The sequence below is a fragment of the Piliocolobus tephrosceles genome, chromosome 14, assembly GCF_002776525.5.
Source record: "Piliocolobus tephrosceles isolate RC106 chromosome 14, ASM277652v3, whole genome shotgun sequence".
Classification (NCBI taxonomy): Eukaryota; Metazoa; Chordata; class Mammalia; order Primates; family Cercopithecidae; genus Piliocolobus; species Piliocolobus tephrosceles.
This window is the reverse complement of record NC_045447.1, coordinates 60,724,140-60,742,816: the sequence shown is the minus strand read 5'-3', so window position 1 is coordinate 60,742,816 and position 18,677 is coordinate 60,724,140. Positions and strand designations below refer to the sequence as shown.

The following is an 18,677-nucleotide window of genomic DNA, read 5'->3' as shown; positions in this document are numbered from 1 at the left end:
AGAATGGCGTGAACCCGGGAGGTAGAGCTTGCAATGAGCCGAGATTGTGCCACTGCACTATAGCCTGGGTGACAGAACAAGATTCCGTCTCAAAAAAAAAAAAAAAGTCAGTCTTTCCACTTTTCCTAGATACTTTTTCTTATTGCAATTGTAAACACTATCATTGTGGTATTAAAGTAAGCTTGGGTCAGCATTACTGGATGCCAAGTCATATGCTAAATGATCCAATCATATTCACTAAAAGAAGAGCTACCACTATTGAGCACTTGCTACCTTCCAGGTACTATTGTGTCTTGTTAGTTATGTGTTGTCACGTAACAAATTATCCCCAAATTTTGCAGCTGGAAAGAAGAAACATTTATTACCTCACAGTTTCTGTGAGTAAAGAATCCGGGAGTGGCTTAGCTGGGTGATCTGGATCAGGGTCTCTCAGGACGCTGCAATCAAGACGTTGGCTGAGGCCGTAGTCATCTCAAGGCTCAGTTTGGGAAGGATCCACTTCTAATCTAAATCACAAGGAAATCTGATGGCATCGTAGCTAGTTTCCCCAAGAGCAAGCAATCCAAGAGGATGAGACAGAGAACTTAAGACTGAAGTCACAGTCTTTTATCATTTCATCCTGTTAAGAGATATCCTATCAGTTTTGAAGTACTCAGTGTGTTAGAAACCAGTCAATAATTTCACCCCACACTCAATAGGAGGGGATTACACAAGAGTACAAATAGCAGGAGGCAGGAATTGTTGTAGACCATACTGAGAGGCTGCCTATCACATGTGCTGATTATTGATTTCTGAACTGATGTGTTTAATATTTATAGCTTATTGTAAATTAATAAATGATCTTCTTTGTGAATATCATTCTACTTACTTTATAGATGAGGAAAAGTTAAGTACCTTACCCAAGGACAGAGTGAAAGAAAGTGAGGGAAGCATAGATTGATTTATGCTAGGCATTCATCAATTATTATTATTATACAGGCACCCACCGCCACATCCGGCTAATTTTCGTATTTTTTTTTTTTTTTTGAGACGGAGTCTTGCTCTGTCGTCCAGGCTGGAGTGCAGTGGCGCGATCTAGGCTCACCGCAAGCTCCGCTTCCCGGGTTCACGCCATTCTCCTGCCTCAGCCTACCTACCGAGTAGCTGGGACTACAGGCGCCCGCCACTACGCCCGGCTAATTTTTTGAATGTTCAGCAGAGACAGGGTTTCACCGTGTTAGCCAGGATGGTCTTGATCTCCTGACCTTGTGATCCGCCCGCCTTGGCCTCCCAAAGTGCTGGGATTACAGGCGTGAGCCACCGCGCCCGGCCTAATTTTTGTATTTTTAAGTAGAGGCGGGGTTTCACCATATTGGTCAGGCTGGTCTCGAATTCCCAACCTCCAGTGATCCACCCGCCTCAGTCTCCCAAAGTGCTGGGATTACAGGCGTGAACCACGGCGCCCAGCCTTTATATTAAAATTTAAAGTGAGACTGGGTACGGTGGCTCACACCTGGAATCCTAGCACTTTGGGTGGCCGGGAAGCAGGCGGATTGCTTGAGCTCAGGAGTTTGAGACCAGCCTGGGCAACGTGGCAAAACCCTGTCTCTACCAAAAAAAAAAAAAGGGAATACAAAAAATTAGCCAGGCGTGGTGGCGCACGCCTGTAGTCCCAGCTACTTGGAAGGCTGAGGCAGGAGAATCGCTTGAGCCTGGGAGGTGGAGGTTGCAGTGAGCCAAAATGTCGCCATTGCACACCAGCCTGGGCAACAGAGCAAGACTCTGTCTCAAGGAAAAAAAAAAAAAAAAAAATATATATATATATATACACACACACACACACACACACACATACATGTATATATATATACATATATAAAAATCAAAATTTAAAATGAACTTATTTCAGTCTGGGCCCCTAAGCATGCAATTGAGAAGGTTGCTGCATCAAGAACTTCCAGATCTAAGAACAGTTAACTCAGATGAAAAATTAGTCCCAAAACATTCAAGTTCATTCTATGACATTTTTGGCAGAAAATGGCAGTGAAAAATCTATGGTAAATCTATAGGACGATTAAGATAGTGAGAAAAATTAAAGAAAATCCTAAGCCTTCCGTTGCAAAGTGACAAAAATCAAGTCAAGTGGAAGAGAGATACTGGCTTCATCCATTTTTCATTTCCGTGGGTGCCATAAAAAAAGAGAGAAACAAACAAACAAAAACAAAAAAACTCTGAATCCCTGAGTGTTAATGAAATAAATGTACCCATTAAGAAATCTTGTCGGCCGGGCGCGGTGGCTCACGCCTGTAATCCCAGCACTTTGGGAGGCCAAGATGGGTGGATCACGAGGTCAGGAGATCGAGACCATCCTGGCTAACACTGTGAAACCCCATCTCTACTAAAAAATACAAAAAACTAGCCGGGCGAGGTGGTGGGCGCCTGTAGTCCCAGCTACTCGGGAGCTCGGGAGGCTGAGGCAGGAGAATGGCATAAACCCGGGAGGCGGAGCTTGCAGTGAGCTGAGATCACTGCACTCCAGCCCGGGCGACAGAGCCAGACTCTGGCTCAAAAAAAAAAAAAAAGAAATCTTGTCTTGGTTGGGCGCAGTGCCTGGTGTCTGTAATCCCCAGAGTTTTGGGAGGCTGAGGTGAGAGGACTGTTTGAGCTCAGGTGTTCAAGACTAGCCTGGGCAATATAGTGAGACTTTATATCTTCCCCTATCCCCCCAAAAAATTAGTGGGGTGTGGGTGGGTGGTTGGCATGGGCCTACAGTCTCAGCTACTTGGGAGGCTGAGGTGGGAGGACTGCTTGAGCCCTGGAAGTCAAGGCTGCAGTGAACCCTGTTTGTGCCACTGCACTCCAGCCTGGGTGACAGAGAGAGACCCTAGGTCCAAAAAAAGGGGTGGGTGGGCTGAAGAAATCTTGTCTTTCCTTTTCTAGTTGGGATGAGGAAAAATTAAAAAATATATATGTAAATAAAAAAAGAAATCTTGTTTATATTGCTTTAAAACTGTGAATTAATTTAGACTTTGGGAAGGAAGGAAAAGTACACAAACTAAATTTTCTTTCTTTCTTTTTTTTTTTTTTTGAGGCAGCATTTTGCTCTTATTGCCCAAGCTGGAGTGCAACGGTGCGATCTCCGCTTACTGCAACCTCCGCCTCCTGGGTTCAAGCCATTTTCCTGCCTCAGCTTCCCGAGTAGCTGGGATTACAGGCATGTGCCACCACGCCCAGCTAATTTTGTATTTTTAGTAGAGACGGGGTTTCTCCATGTTGGTCCGGCTGGTCTCGAACTCTTGACCTCAGACGATCCGCCCGCCTCAGCCTCCCAAAGTGCTGAGATTACAGGCGTGAGCCACAGCATCCGGCCCATAAGCCGGATTGTCAAGTTTCCAGGGGGCCCAAATTGGCTCCAAACTGTTATTAAATAAGCCTTATTTTTATTGCTGTGCATTTCTTCTGAAATCAATTCTGACTGCTTATGTGGTTAGAAAAATGGTTTCTGCTATTGAATATAAAACTCAAATTACTCATGATATGCAATAAACTTCAGAAATAAATGGACAGCAGTGCATTTATGACCCAGGTCTAATTTCACATTTTTATGCAAAAATACAGATGAAATAAGGAGAGTGTAATTCTCAGGAAAAGAATCATTATGTATGTGGATACTTACCAGATGTGCAGAAATCTTACCAGTTCTGATTTTGACCTGCCATGGAATCTCAAGTCATTTGCCTTTTTTTCCCCCCAGAGGTAAAAAAGTTCTACTTCAAACCATTTCCTTCTTCTGAAATAACTACCGATTATTCTTTTTCATTTACTGTAACTCAAAAACGTTGTTCAAAAATATCTTGCAAAATTTGCATTATAGCGAAACGACTCTGCAGGCGTCTATGTCAATAATAAGGCTACACTTAGGAGGCGTGAGGGTACTGACTATGCAAATAAGCGATTACTCCATTAGGAATTCCCATCCCCAAATCTGGGCCGAAGTAGCAACACCGAGTGCGGTCAGGGACTTACATGGTGCGCTGGGGTTTCGGGAAGAGCCAGCGCGCGGGCCTCTCTGAGGTCCCAGAGCCCCCTACTCATGCGTGGGAATTCCAGCTCCCACTCTGGGAAGGAATCTTCACGTACCTCCCGGCACTGTCCTCAGTGACCTTCAGCCACTCGGCATCACTTTCCCTGTCTTTGAAAACTCGGAGAGAAGCAGCCGCCACCTGCCTGAGGCCAAGGCAATAAATTCACATCACACACCGAGGCTGAGCCCCGCAGGAAGGGGTGCACAGCGACCTCCAGAGCGCTTTCTCCCCAGCTCTGTTTCTGCAGGCTCGGCCGCGCGAACGCGGAGGAAGGACTCGGAGGCCTGCAGAACTCAGACTCCGCGCCCAGCGGGGGTCGCGCAGGGGTCGGGGGAGAGGAGCGGTGGCCACCGGGCCTCCGCCCTCCCCGGGGGCGGGGCCTGAGCGCCGCCCCGCCCCCTCCTCTCCACGCCTTCTTCCCCCCACCGCCCTTTTCCACCCGCCCCCGCAGGAGGAAAGGGAGAGGGAGGGGGAGAGGAAAGTGCTGTTCTGTGGAAAGGGGCGGAAGGCGGGGGAGAAAAAGGGAACAGAAACATGGCGGTCAAGTCTTGGGAGGAAGGCGCCGCGGGCAGTTCCTAGGCGACCCGCCGTCCGCACTGTTAGACAGCTCACAGTGCCGAGGCACCCGCGCGGGCCCGCGCTCCGGCCGTTGCCCCTGGCTGTAGGCGGCGCCCCTCCGAGACCCTGCCCGCGAGGCGGCGCAGGCGCAGACCGGACTGAGGCGGCGGCGGCCGCTGGAGCTAGTCCCCCGCCCTACCCTGCCGAGCGCGCCCAGGCCGCGAAGCTGGTGCTTTCATGCCCCAAGAAGAAACCGTGTCGCGGTGGCGCTGACAGAGGTCCACGCAGCAGGTGAGGCTGCGGCGCGGGGCCTTTGGCGGAGGAAGCCTGTGCTGTGCCCTCGCGGGGCCTGCGCTCCAAGGCTGGGAGGGCGCCGGGCAGGTAGAGCCGGGAAGGCTGAATTCCAAGTGGCCCGCCCGCGGGGGGTCGCCGAGGAGGCGGAGAGTGGCCGCGACTGGCGTTCCTGGCCTAGTTTCTCCGCGGTTTCCGGGGGCGGGGAGTCCCCGGAGCCTGCGGGATGTGGTCGGAGAAAGGCTGCCCCTGGAGAGCCTCCCCGCGCCGCCGCCCGGGCCCCTGAGAATCGTTTGCGTACAAGCGCGAGGAGTCTGGGCCCGGGGGACCGTCGGGGCGACGGCCGCCTGGGTGGGGGCAGGGGTGCGGAGAGAGCAGGATCGGGGGTTCCCAGAGGGGGTCGAGGCCGAGAGCGCGTAGAGCTAGAGCCCGGGGTGGCGGGCCGTCTTGAGGGGGGTCGGGGGACTGAGAAATGCCGGGGACAACGGAGAGGAGGGGGACCTGGGCAGGTGTCGCTGGTAAATTGAGGACATTTCCTCCTCTGTCTTACGCCAATCCTCACGGCTTCTTTGTCGGGGATGACTTTTTAGGAAGGCAGGGTCCTTTTAACTCTGGAGTGACTAAACAGAAAACCAAGGAATGAAGTCCTAGGGCTGACTCCTGTAAAGAGCTGCAACTTTTTCTGTTTTAAGAATGCTGTCATGTTTTTTTTTTTTTGTTTTTCCTCCCCTTTTCTGCTTAATAAACCTTTTCCCTCTCGAAGACCGTCTTTTATCTGCACTAAAAAGGAACGACCCAGTTTTTAAATAGTACCCCCTCCTTCTCCCCTTATGTATGTTTGTCACACTGGAAAATTTAGGGTAGTTACCGCAGTTATTGTGCAAATGTGAGGCAAAGTGTCATTTCCAGTAGTGAATCCTCAGCTGTCTCTGTGCCTCGGAGATACTGTCAAGCGTTGTAGCCTCAGAAATTCACCCACTGAGCCTGCTTAATTGTGTGCAAACCCGGGTTGAGGCATTCTTCCCAGGCCCTAATTTACGTAGGAATAGGTTTTCCCTTCCGGTCTGGGTATAATGAGAGGGGAGAACGTTAGTGCTAAGGCGCTAAGGTCTGGATAAATACTTGATTTGATGTGATCGTGTGTATTACTTTATCAGAAATGCAGAGCATGTATGATTTTTCAGTGTACACGCGATAAGAGCAATATTAGTTGCAAAAGGAAATGTTCATCTGTGAACATTAAAGGTATCCTTTATTCTTGATCACCATAACACGAAAAAAAGAAACAATATTATCTGTCCTGTCCTTTGTATTCCTGTTAAAGAGTTGGTATCTGCCTTCTTGCTGTGAGACTGGAAAGTCGGCAATGAACTTAGATTTGTATTCATGAACATGATCTGCCTGTCTTATAGGCTTGCTTTGACTTTTTTTTTTTTCCCAGTAAATGGCAAAGGGTTTTCTGCCGCTCAATCCACACTTTCCTCCGCTTTAGTATCTCCGTTGACCATTTCGCAAAATAGTTTATTGAGATTAGGGGTCTGATCTTTTGTATAACCTGTTTTAGTGAACTGATGATATGCGACTTGACTTTGGCCAATAGTACCTCGTTCAGTGTACAGTACTACTGTTTAGACTTACTGATTTGGATAATAGAAAAGCTATGATGTTAGAAATGTTGTCCTTGTATATTGGAGAAATTTTGAAGTTGCATTTGGAGTAATTTACTCCTGTATGCTTTGTAAATGAGTGCATTGTATTGTCGAGAGTAAATACAGTATTTTGTAGTATAAACTTAAGCTTTTAGCTGAGGAAATTGGCAGCATAGTTGGAGTGTGGAGACTCTTCTTAAAACGCAGATGTTTTAAATTACAAGGAACTGTAGTGGTGTGTAGGCTGTAACAATTCCTGGTGCCAAATTTGGGAGATTATTTGGTTGAGGTGCTTTCTGTAAAGAAACATACTAAGTATCTGCAATAAAAGCGAATTTGTAGCTATACACAAAGATTTTACATTATAAATAATAACTCAATAAGGCACCTTTCTTTGCCCTTTGTGTATCTGCCAGTTAAGACCAAAGCATCTCATATTTTCATTGGAGTTTCCTGCCAAAACAAATACTGATTTTGTGTTGGCTTTGCTGCTCAGTTTGAAAGCTAGGGGAATCTCTCATAGCCTGTTCTGGTTCTGGAGGCTTCCTGGCTAAAAAAAAGAAAAAAAAATTGGAAACTAGGTTTCAGTCATATGCTTGCACCTTAAGTACAGGTTGTAAAATAAAAAAGAAAGTTGCTGAGTCAGTGGCAGGTTGTTTCATTTGTTCTTTTGATTTGCAAAACGGAATTTCTGTCTAATTTGAATTTCCAATATCATATGCAAGGGCAAATAAGTTTTCATAATAACTGATTTAAAATGTTCATTTTTTTTATGCTGGTGCCACAGATTGTCAGTTTGACAGATAGACATAGTAAAGGGATGCCTTGTTGGAATGGGAAATTCCTTTTTAACAGCTAAAATCTGGGGAAAGGATTTTGCATAGTACAGCTGGTGTAAAACAATAGGTCTTTAGCATCAGATTGTAGGATATTCCAAAATTAGGCAGTTTTATTATTTGAAATTTAAAACTTAATATTTTGCAGGAAGAAGTTTAAAGCTTTAAAACATTTTCTACTTGTGTGTGGATGTAATAGAGCTTAATATGGTATTTGAAACCGTTTTTTTTTTTTGGAGATGTCTCGCTTCCTCACCCAAGCTGGGGTGCAGTGGTGCGATCTCGGCTCATTGCAACCTCTGCCTCCCAGGTTCAATTGATTCTCCTGCCTCTGCCTCCCAGATTAAAGCGATTCTCCTGCCTCAGCCTCCCGAATAGCTGGGATTACAGGCGCCTGCCACCGCACCTGGCTAATTTTTGAAATTTTAGTAGAAAAGGGATTTCGCTATGTTGGCCGGGCTGGTCTCGAACGCCTGATGTCAGGTGATCCACCCACCTAGGCCTCCGAAAGTGTTGGGATTACAGGCATGAGCCACCATGCCCAGCCTTTGAAAACTTTTTATTGGAAAAAATGTAACATGATTAAAAGAAATTCAAAAGAAAAAATTTAAATTACTGTCACCTAACACTTATGTTTTTCCGTACTGTAATCCTGTTATACTTCTATAATGTAGTAATATAATATTCTAATCCTATCTGTGCTTGTGTATAATTCTGTGATTAATGTTAATATAATTGTCTTTAAATTTAACATGCTTTCTCTGTTGCTGTGTATTACTGTTATTTTATGGCTTTTAATAGTCCAGAGTTTTATTTACTGCCTCAGTTTATTTAACCATTTCCATATCTTAACATTTTAGTAATTCCACTTTTTTACTCGGATTATTATTACTATTATTATTTTTTTGAGACGGAGTCTTGCTCTGTCGCCCAAGCTGGAGTGCAGTGGCGCGATCTTGGCTCACTGCAACCTCCACCTCCCAGGTTCAAGTGATTCTGCTGTCTTGCTCTCCTGAGTAGCTGGGACTACAGGCACATGCCACCATGCCTGGCTAATTTTTTTTTATTTTTAGTAGAGACGGGGTTTCACCGTGTTAGCCAGGGTGGTCTCGATCTCCTGATCTCGTGATCCACCTGCCTCAGCCTCCCAAAGTGCTGGGATTACAGGCATGAGCTACCACACCCGGCCTTTTTTTTTTTTTTGACAGGGTCTCACTTTGTCACCCAGGCTAGAGTGCATTGCATCTCAGCTCACAGCAGCCTCTACCTCCTGGGTTCAAGTGATCCTCCTGCCCTAGCCCCTCTAATAGCTGGGGCTACAGGTGCGCGCGCATGTGCGTGCATCACCACACTTGGCTAACTTTTTGTATTTTTTGTAGAGACAGGGTTTTGCCATATTGCCCAGGGTGTTCTTGAACTCCTAAGCTCAAGCGCTCCACCGGCCTCAGCCTCACAAAGTGCTAGGATTACAAGCGTGAGCCACTGTGCCTGGCCCATACATTTTTACTCTTAAAATAATGCTATAATGAAATTGTTTTGCTAATATGATGGTCCATAGGTCTATGCCAAATTACTTTTTTTTTTTTTTTTTGAGACGGAGTCTTGCTCTGTCGCCCAGGCTGGAGTGCAGTGGCCGGATCTCTGCTCACTGCTAGCTCCGCCTCCCGGGTTTACGCCATTCTCCTGCCTCAGCCTCCCGAGTAGCTGGGACTATCAGGCACCCGCCACCTCGCCCGGCTAGTTTTTTTGCATTTTTTAGTAGAGACGGGGTTTCACCGTGTTAGCCAGGATGGTCTTGATCTCCTGACCTCGTGATCCGCCCGTCTCGGCCTCCCAAAGTGCTGGGATTACAGGCTTGAGCCACCTCGCCCGGCCTAGAGAAGGTTTATGTAGAGTAAGACATCTGATTAAAAACTTACAAATTGCTGTAAAAAGGTGTAAAGAAAAAAATGTGATGAAGTTTATTAAAATGCAAGTAATTTACAGGGAGTGGGTACTAAGCTGGAGAGTAAATAGAGGCTATGTCATGAAGGGTCTTACAGTCAAGTGAGAAATTAAGACTCTGTATTGTAGAGAACAGGGAACCATTGGAAGATTTAAGCTGTTAAATATTTTGGCTCCGTTATGAAGGAGGGATTAGGAGAGCAGTTTGAGTGAGGCTGCAGGTTCACGATCCAGAACATCTTGAAGGCACCTAGGCATGAATTGAGAGCAGTGGTGGTAGGGATAGAAAAAAATGGATAGACTTGAGAACTGTTGCATAATACAAACATTTCCTATGGCCCACAGGCCATGTCACTTTAGCTTTATCTTCTTCCCAGTGTGTACCTGCCACACCAGTCTACTTTCAAGTTTTTTCCCTCAGAGCCTTTGCATATATACTATTCCATTTGCATGCTACTTTTTCTAAAAGATCATTTCTGGTCCCCAGTCACACTATCTAATTAGGGAGATGAGTTATTATCTATTCCAGCATCTTGCTGTTTTAATCTGTAGAATTTCTTTCTTTTTCTTCCTTTTTCACATTTGTTCCTCATATTAATTGGGCAATTATAGGCAATTTGACTTTTTTGTTTGAGGCGGAGTTTTGCTTTTGTCTCCCATGCTGGAGTCCAGTGGTGCTATCTTGGCTCACTGCAACCTCAGTCTCCCAGGCTCAAGCGATTCTCTTGCCTCAGCTTCCTGAGTAGCTGGAATTACAGGTGCCCACCACCATGCCCAGCTAATTTTTGTATTTTTAGTAGAGATGGGGTATCACCATGTTGGCCAGGCTGGTCTCGAACTCCTGACTTTAGGTGATCCATCTGCCTCGGCTTCCGACTTTTTTGTTTTTTGTAAGTTTGGGTCTATTTCTGGTTTCTTCTGTCTAATTGGTCTATATGTCTATCCTTATACCAATACTGTTTTTTCTTTATTTCTTTTTTTTCTTTTTAAATTTTCTTTTTTTTAATTTGAGATGGAGTTTTGCCTTTGTCACCTACGCTGGAGTGCAGTGGTGCGATCTTGGCTCACTGGAACCTCTGCCCCCCGGGGTTCAAGCGATTCTCCTGCCTCAGCCTCCCAAGTAGCTGGGATTACAGGAACCACCTACCACACCTGGCTAATTTTTGTAGTTTTAGTAGAGATGGGGCCGGAAGTTGGCCAGGCTGGTCTTGAACTCCTGACCTCAGGTGATCCACCCACTTCAGCTTTCCAGTGTGCTGCGATTATAGGCTGGAGCCACCGCGTCCAGCCCCAGCACTTTTTTTGTAATTTCCACTTTACAAGTCTTGTAGATATTTTGTTCAATTTATCCCTAAGTACTTTATTTTAATTTTTTATGTTGTCTGTTGCTAGTAATATATTTTTAGGTTTCTTTTCCCAGTTTATTGATAGTATGTAGAAATACAACTGAATCTTTTGTATGTTTGCTTTTTATTGTTACATTATTAAAATCACTTTTTAGTTGTGACAGCTTTTTTTTTGAGATGGAGTTTTGCTCTTATTGCCCAGACTGGAGTGCAATGGCACGATCTCGGCTCACTGCAACCTTTGCCTCCCGGGTTCAAGGGAGTCTCCTCTCCTGCCTCAGCTTCCTGAGTAGCTGGGGTTACAGGTGTGCACCACCACGCCCAGCTACTTTTTTGTATTTTTAGTAGAGATGGGGTTTCGCCATGGCCAGGCTGGCCTTGAACTCCTGACCTCAGGTAATCCGCCCACCTTGGCCTCCCAGAGTGCTGGGATTACAGGAGTGAGCCAACAACTTTTAGATTTCTTAGGATTTTGTTGTTGTTGTTTTGTTTTTTAGGCAGTCTCACTCTGTTGCCCAGGCTGGAGTTCAGTGGTTCGATCGCGGCACACTGCAACCTCTGCCTCCCAGGTTCAAGCAGTTCTTCTGCCTCAGCCTCCCAAGTAGCTGGGACCACAGCCTTGTGTCACCACACCCGGCTAATTTGTGTGTGTGTGTGTTTTTAGTAGAGACAGGGTTTCACCTTATTAGCCAGGGTGGTCTCGATCTCCTCACATCGTGATCCTCCTGCCTCGACCTTCCAAAGTGTTGGAATTACAGGCGTGAGCCACCACACCTAGCAGGATTTTCTTTTTCTTTCTTTTTTTTTTTTTGAGGCGGAGTCTCGCTCTGTCGCCCAGGCAGGAGTGCAGTGGCGTAGTCTCAGCTCACTGCAAGCTCAATCTTCCAGATTCAGGCCATTCTCCTGCCTCAGCCTCCCGAGTAGCTGGGACTGCAGGCGCCCACCATCTCGCCCGGCTAGTTTTTTTTGTATTTTTTAGTAGAGACGGGGTTTCACCGTGTTAGCCGGGATGGTCTCGATCTCCTGACCTCGTGATCCGCCCGTCTCGGCCTTCCAAAGTGCTGTGATTATAGGCTTGAGCCACCGCGCCCGACCAGGATTTTCTTTATACACAATCATTTCTGCAGAGAAAGCCTGTTGTACTTACTTATTTCCAATCTGTATGCCATTTTTTTCCTACCTGTTGCCTCTGGCTAGATTAATGCTGTCCACTAGAAATATAATATAAACCAAGTATGTAATTTAAATTTTATAGTACCCCCACACTAAAAAAGTAGCAATAAGTGAAATTAAATTTAATGTATTTTTAATTTCACTACATCCAAAATATTACTCAATATGTGCAGTAATTTCTTAGGGCTGCTGTAGTAAATTACTGCAAAGTGGGTGGTTTCTAACAGCATAAATTTATTTTCTGACAGTTCTGGAAAGTAGAAATATGAGGTCACAGTGTCGAGAGAGCTGTGCTCCCAGTGTAGGCTCTAGGGAAGACTCCTCCTTGACTCTTCCTTTATTTCTTTTCTTTTTTTTCTTTTTTTTTTTTTGAGATAGAGTTTCACTCTTGTTGCCCAGGCTGGAGTGCAATGGCGTGATCTCAGCTCGCCGCAACCTGTGCCTCCTGGATTCAAGTGATTCTCCTGCCTCAGCCTCCCAAGTAGCTGGGATTACAGGCATGCACCACCATGCCCGACTAATTTTGTATTTTTAGTAGAGACGGTGTTTCTCCATTTTGGTCAGGCTGGTCTTGAACTCCCGATCTCAGGTGATCTGCCCGCCTTGGCCTCCCAGAGTGCTGAGATTACAGGCTTGAGCCATCGCGCCCAACCTCTTCCTATTTCTAGTGGTTGCTATATAGGAACTAGTTAGGTTTTCTCTCTCTTTTTTTTTTTTTTTTTGAGACAGAATTTCGCTGTCGTTGCCCAGGCTGGAGAGCAATGACGTGATCTTGGCTCACTGCAACCTCTGCATCCCAGATTCAACTGATTCTCCTGCCTCAGCCTCCTAAGTAGCTGGGATTATAGGCATGCGCCACCACGCCCATCTAATTTTATATTTTTGGTAGAGATGGGGTTTCACTATGTTGGTCAGGCTGGTCTTGAACTCTTGACCTCAGGTGATCCGCCCACCTTGGCCTCCCAAAGTGCTGGGATTGCAGGCGTGAGCCACATCGCCTAGCCTATAATAGTCATTTGTTCTTTTTTTAATGTCTAGAGGATCTGTAGCGATGTGCCTTCTATCGTTGCTCATATTGGTAATTCCAGCCTCTTGCTTTTTCCTTAATCTAGACATACTGATATTTATTGTTATTTCTTGTTTATTTTAAATTTTATCGATTTCTGCATTTTATTATTTTTTTCTTCTACTTCCCCTTGGTTTAGTCTGCTTTTTTTCTGGAGCATCTTGAGGTGGACATTTATGTTATTGATTTTAGAACTTTCTTCTTTTCTAAAACAAGTGTTTAAAGCTATGAATTTCCTTCTAAATACTGTTTAGCCACATATCATAAATTGATTTCTTCTTTTCTTTTCTTTTTTTTTTTTTTTGAGATGGAGTCTTGCTCTGTCTCCCAGGCTGAAGTGCAGTGGCCGGATCTCAGCTCACTGCAAGCTCCGCCTCCCGGGTTCACGCCATTCTCCTGCCTCAGCCTCCTGAGTAGCTGGGAATACAGGCGCCCGCCACCTCGCCCGGCTAGTTTTTTGTATTTTTTAGTAGAGACGGGGTTTCACCGTGTTAGCCAGGATGGTCTCGATCTGACCTCGTGATCCACCCGTCTCGGCCTCCCAAAGTGCTGGGATTACAGGCTTGAGCCACCATGCCCAGCTTTATTTTCATTCAGTTCAAAATATTGTCTAATTTCTTTTGCAGTTTCTTTTTTGATCAGGAGTTATTTAGGAGACTGTTATTTTCTAAATACTTGAGAATTTTATATGGTATATTTATATTAATGATTTTGAGTTTAATTCCATTGTAGTAAGAGAACATGCTGCATATTTTATATTATTATTATTTATTTTGAGATGGAGTCTTGCTCTGTCACTCAGGCTGGAGTGCAGTGACACTCCCCATCTCTACTAAAAATACAAAAATTACTCACTGCAACCTCCACCTCCCAGGTTCAAGCAATTCTCCTGTCTCAGCCTCCCAAGTAGCTGGGATTACAAGCACACACCACTATGCCCGGCTAATTTTTGTTTCACCGTGTTGGCCAGGCTAGTCTTGAACTCTTGACCTCAGGTGTTACACCCGCCTTGGCCTCCCAAAGTGCTGGGATTACAGTTGTGAACCACCGTGCCCGGCCAATTTATATTCTTTAAGGTATTTCCAGGCTTGTTTTATGGTCCAGCATATAGTTTATCTTGGTGAATGTTCTATGTATGCTTGCAAAGATGGTTTATCTTGCTGTTGTTGGGTGCAGTGTTCTAAAAATAACAATTATGTCAAGTTGGTTAATAATGTTCTTCATATCCCTACATATTCTTAATAATTTTCTGTTTACTTGTTCTGTGAATTATTGCATCAATGAGGAGTGTTGAACTCCCTGTGATTGTGGATCTATTTATTTCTCCTTTCAGTTATGTCAATTTTTGCGGCAAGCACTTTGATGCTCTCTTGTTAGATGTACACAGTCATAAGTAATTTAACTAGGGGGATACATTCTGAGGAATGCATCATTGGACAATTTCTTTATTGTGCAAGCATCATATAGTGTACTTACATGATCCTAGATGGTGTAGCGTGCTACACATGTAGGCTATAGCCTATAGCCTATTGCTCCGAGGCTACAAACCTGTACAACATATTACTGTACTGAATACTCTAGGCAGTTATAACATAATGGTGAATATTTGTGTACCTAAACATAGAAAAGGTACAATAAAAATATAGCGTAAAAGGGCCGGTCACCAGGCACCATGGCTCACGCCTGTAATCCCAGCACTTTGGGAGGCTGAGGTGGGTGGATCAGGAGGTCAGGAGTTTGAGACCAGCCTGGCCAACATAGTGAAACCCCATCTCTACTAAAGATACAAAAATTAGCCCAGCATAGTGGTGGGTGCCTGTAGTCCCAGCTACTCAGGAGGCTGAGGCAGGAGAATCGCTTGAACGTCGGACATGGAGCTTGCAGTGGGCTGAGATCATGCGACTGCACTCCAGCTTGGGCAACAGGTGAGATTTTGTCAAAAAAAAAAAAAGGGCCGGGCATGGTTGCTCACACCTGTAATCCCAACACTTTGGGAGGCTGAGGCAGGCAGATCACTTGAGGTCAGGAATTTGAGGCCAACCTGGCCAACATGGTGAAACTGTGTCTCTACTAAAAATGCAAAAATTAGCCTGGTATGGTAGCAGATGACTGTAATCCCAACTGTTTGAGAGGCTGAAGTAGGAGAATTGAACCCAGGAGGCAGAGGTTGCAGTGAGCCGAGATCACGCCACTTCACTCCAGCCTAGGTGACAGAGTGAGACTGTCTAAAAGCAGAACAGAACGGAACACAGAACAGAACGGAACACAGAACAGAACAGATATGAAAGATAAACATAGTGCACCTGTAATAGGGCACTTACCATGAGAGGACCTTGCAGGAGTGGAAGTTGCTCTGAGCGAATCTGTGAATTTAGGGGTGGTGAATGAATGTGAAGGCCTAGGATATTACTGTACCCTACTGTACACTTTGTGAACAATGTACAGTTAGGCTACACTAAATTCATCAAATTTTTTTTCTTTGATGAATAGTAAATTAACTTTAGCTTATTGTAACTTTTTGACTTTATAAACTTTAAAATGTTTGTTTTTTGACTCTTGTAACAAAACTTAAATACAAACACATTATACAGCTGTACAAAAGTATTTTTCTTTAAAACCTGATTCTGTAAGCTTTTTTCTGTTTAAAAATTTTTAATTTTGTAAGCCTTTTTTTAAAAAATGAAATTTTTTTTAGAGATGGAGTCTCGCTATGTTGCTTAGGCTGACCTCCAACTCCTGGGTTCAAGTGATTCTCTGGCCTCAACCTCCTGAGGTGCATGCTACTGCATCTGGCCTTTTTTTTTGTTTTTCTTTTTTTTTTTTTTACTTTTTAAACTTTTTTGTTGGAAATGAAGACATGAGCACACACATTAGCCTAGGGCCCACACAAGGTCAGGATTGTCAATATCAGTGTCTTCCAACTTTATATCTTGTCCTACTAGATATAAAGACCTACTAGAAGGTCTTCAGGGACAATACTCACGTGAACCTGTCTGGACTACCTCCTGAAGGAACCTGCCTGAGGCTGTTTTTAGGTAGCTTTTAAAAAACATAAGTAGAATGGTGACTCTCGCCTGTAATCCCAGCACGTTAGGAGACTGAGGTGGGAAGATGGCTTGAGCTCAGGAGATTGGGACCAGCCTGGGCAACACAGTAAGTCCCCATCTTAAAAAAAAAAAAAAGTAAGTAGAAGGAGTAAAAGTATGACATAGGTTGGGTGTGATGGCTCACGCTTATAATTCCACTGCTTTGGGAATCTGATATGGGTGGATCACTTGAGCCCAGGAGTTTGAGACCAGCCTGGGCAACAGGTATCCACCATTAAAGTATTGTGCCAAATAGTTTCACCTCCATGAGATTATTCTACTTCAGCTCTTCAGCCCTCTCTGCCTTTCCCCAAGCCCTTGGCAACCACTGTTTTTTACTATTTCTATACTTTTACCTTTTCTGGAATGTCTTATAATTGAAATCATCTAGTATGTAGCCTTTCCGGACTAGCTTTTTTCACTTAGCAATATACATTTAAGGGTCCTTTACATCATTTTGTGGTTGGCTAGCTCATTTATTTTTATTGCTAAATAATCCATTGTATGGGTATATTACAGTTTGTTTATCTGTTCACCTATCAGAGGACATCCTTGGTTCCAGGTTTTGGTGATTACAAATAAAGCTGCTTATAATCATTGTGTGTAGGTTTTATGTGACTATAAGTTTTTAAATCAATTTGGATAATCAAATACTTCAGGAATGTGATTGCTGGATCATATGGTAGGCCTGTATTTAGCTTTGTAAGAAACTGCCAAACTGCCTTCCAAAAGGGCTATTTTATTTTGTATTTCCATCAGCAGTGAATATTAAGAGTTCCTGTTGTTCGCATTTTCATTCCTATTTGGTATTGTCAGTTTATTTGATTGTAGCTATTCTAATAGGTATGTATTGGTATCTCATTGTCTTTCTTTCTTTTTTTTTTTTTTTTTGAGGTGGAGTCTCGATTTGTCAACCAGGCTGGAGTGCAATGGTGAGATCTCGGCTCACTGCAACCTCTGCCTCCTGGGTTCAAGCAGTTCTCCTGCCTCAGCCTTCTGATTAGCTAGGACTACAGGTGCATGCCACCACACCTGGCTAATTTTTGTATTTTTAGTAGAGATGGGGTTTCACCATATTGGCCAGGCTGGTCTCAATCTCCTGACGTAATGATCTGCTTGCCTCAGCCTCCCAAAGTGTTGGGATTACAGGCGTGAGCCACCTTGCCTGGCCTAAGTTTTTCCTTTTTAAAATTAGCTGTATTGCGACATAATTTACACACTGTAAAATTCACCTATTTAAAGGGGGTATCTCGATGTTTTCTAGTATATTTACAGTTTTGCAATCTTTCGCATAATCTAATTTTAAAGCATTTTAATCACCCCAGAAAGAACCCTTGTATACATTAGCAATCACTCTCCAATCCTTCTCTCCTAGACCCCTAGCCCTAAGCAACCACTAATTTATTTTCTGTCTTTGTAGATTTGCCTGTTTTGGACATTTCATAGAAATGAAGTCATACAATATGTGATCTTTTGTAACTGGCTTCTTTCATTTGGGATAGTGTTTTTCAGGTTCACCCATGTTGTAGTATGTATCACTCCTTCATTCCTTTTTAAAAAATTTCTGGCAAAATTCACATAACATGAAATTTGCCATTTTAACCACTTAAAATATGTAATTCAGTGGTGTTCAGTACATTCACAATGTCATGCAAGTATTAACCACAGACTAAATGTTCCCAAACGTTTTCATCATCTTAAAAGGAAACCCTGTACCCTTTAAGCAGTCTCTCCCCATTCCCAGTCTCCTAGTGCCTGCCACCCAGTAATCTGTTTTCTCTATGGATTTGCCTATTCTGGATATTCCTATAAGTGCACTTATGCAATGTATGACCTTTTGGGTTCAGCTTGTTTCACTTAACATAATGCCTTCTAGGTTCAGTAGTACTTCATTCCTTTTTATGGCTGAATAATACTACATTCTATAGAAACACCACATTTTGTTTGTCTTGATTTGATGGACATTTACATTGTTTCTACCTTTTGGCTATCTGAATAGTGCTGCTATGAACATTTATATACAGATTTTTTTGTTTGTTTTTGAGACAAGGTCTGGCTCTGTCACCCAAACTGGAGTACAGTGGCACAGTCGTGGCTCACTGCAGCCTTGACCTTCCAGGCTCAATGATCTTCCTGCCTTAGCCTCCTGAGTAGCTGGGACTGTGGATTTACACCACCACATCTGGGTAATTAAAAATTTTTTTTTTTATATAGTTAGGGTCTTACTGTGTTGTCCGGACTGGTCTTTTTTTTTTTCCTTTTTTTTTTTTTTTTTTTTTTTTGATGGAATCTCACTCTGCTGCCCAGGCTGGAGTGCAGTGGCACGATCTCGGCCCCCTGCCACCTCCGCCTCCCGGGTCTAAGTGATTCTCCTGCATCAGCCTCCCGAGTAGGTGGCATTATAGGCACACACCATCATACCCGACTAAATTTTGTATTTTGAGTAGAGATGGGGTTTTGCCATGTTAGCCAGGCTGGTGTTGAACTCCTGACCTCAGGTCATCCACCCGCCTTGGCCTCCCAAAGTGCTGGAATTAGAGGCATGAGCCTCCACGCCTGGCCTATTTGTTTTTAATTTGTCCTATCTCTTCTTTGTTCCTTTTTGGATTACTTGAGTATATTTTAGTATTCCATTTTATCTTCACGTTGACTGATTAGCTATAT

The 18,677-nt window shown here is 44.2% G+C and overlaps 1 protein-coding gene across 4 annotated transcripts in view; it reads left to right on the top strand.

Annotated features, from left to right (window-relative positions):
- Nucleotides 1–4,515: 4,515 nt before the first annotated feature.
- The window catches only part of DENND4C (DENN domain containing 4C), a 143,309-nt gene continuing 129,147 nt past the window's right edge, over nucleotides 4,516–18,677 (top strand). Inside the window, exon 1 of one of the 4 annotated variants that reach the window (XM_023190035.3) lies at nucleotides 4,516–4,913. The gene's annotated coding sequence lies outside the window, so the exon portion shown is untranslated. The remainder of the gene's footprint in view (nucleotides 4,914–18,677) is intronic. The other 3 variants (XM_023190033.3, XM_023190032.3, XM_023190034.3) reach the window with 3 other exon arrangements.